We start from the raw sequence: 1,639 nt of genomic DNA, 5'->3' as shown, positions 1-1,639 counted from the left end.
TAAAAAGTGACATATATAGCAATTAGTATAAGTAAATCAAAGCCAAAAAATACAAAACAAATCAAGAATATACTTAATAATTTCAAAACTCAACACAGCATCAGCAACCTTCTTCGTTCCCGGATCATTAATGGTAAATTTACCACTTTCATCTCGGGAATGAAGCCCGCAATACCAATCTCGCACCCGATCTCCAGCAGGAGTATTCACGGATGCAGAGGTAGTCGTAGATGAGGGCCTGGCTGGACTTTGATTGGGGTATAAACCCGCATCTACCCACTTTTTTCGAACCTCATCATACGTTTTTGGGCCCAAGCGATGGTAAAACTTCCTTTTGCTTGCTGATTCAGAAGCTTTACCATGCTTTTCCAAATTAATCAATAGAAATCAAATGTCATATATTAGTTTAATGATTGAATCAAAAGAAGGAAATTCAAATAAAAAGCTAAAATATAATATGGAATATTTACAACTTCAATGGGAGTTGTTCTTTTGGCAACAAAAGTCTCCTATTCCTTCTTTGATATGTGACCCCATATTTCGTAGGGCATCTTCAAAGGTGCTTGCTTTCCACCTTCGTTTCCCGTTTTGACCTTTTTGGTTGTACGGGCACGCTTCTTCGTGATTCAGGCAATAACTAGCTTGGATTTGAAATCTCTGAATATTTCAGCAACAACTGAAAGAAACACATTCTTTTTCTCCTCATCGCTCTCGATGTGAAAAAGATTCTACAAAAAAAATTATATTTATTAGTGTTAATTAAATTAATTTTAAAATGAAACTAAATGAATAAAAATAGTAAAGTTGCTTAAGTATCATTCCATAGAGAGTTTTTCAAACCCTTTGGAACCTCGTTCCATGCGTACAATATGGAATTCTTGCGGATACATAGGCCTACTTGTTTTCCATATTGCCTACGCCATTTTCCGCAGGGTTGACCCAATGCATTGTATTCCAAATTCATGGGTTCTGTGACTTTGAGGTTTTTCGTAGGACTTCGCCGTTTTCTTTTCTTAGTGCTAGTGGGAGCATCCATTGGTGAGACGTCTTCAGTGTCATAATCATTGTTAAATGGTGGAGCGTCTTTAGCCATACGCTCGTATCTAACAATTTGGTCCTCTTCAGTGTCATAATTATGATGCTCATTATCCGAGGTCTCAATCTCGGGGACAATTTCATCTCTGAGAAGATGCATTGTATATCAATACCTGAAAGAGTATGAATAGAAATATATTAGAAAATAGGAACGTAAATTCAATTCTAACAAAATATTGTTGTATGTTAAAGTGCCAAAAAAGCTTAAAAAACCTCAAAATCGCAACTTTGTACATCCAGGGTACAAAGGCTTTTGAGAAGCCTCTATCAACAAGTCAAAAATACGAGGACGTTTTCCTAACTCATCCTTGACTCCCTCCATCATCTCATTAACACGATCCACATCCTCATCGACATTCTCTTCATCTGTCTCATACCCATTAACATGATTTACTACATCCTCATTGACATCAGCCACATTATTGACGTCCTTAACAACACTTTTGTCTTTGTAAACTCCCTCCTCACCATGCCAAACCCAAACATGATATTGAGTCCAAAACCCACGTCGAAGTATGTGCTCCCTAAGGATATGAACACTATA

Source organism: Amaranthus tricolor, chromosome 1 (genome assembly GCF_026212465.1).
Source record: "Amaranthus tricolor cultivar Red isolate AtriRed21 chromosome 1, ASM2621246v1, whole genome shotgun sequence".
Taxonomy (NCBI): Eukaryota; Viridiplantae; Streptophyta; class Magnoliopsida; order Caryophyllales; family Amaranthaceae; genus Amaranthus; species Amaranthus tricolor.
The sequence above is the reverse complement of the archived record's forward strand: the minus strand, read 5'-3'. Positions refer to the sequence as shown.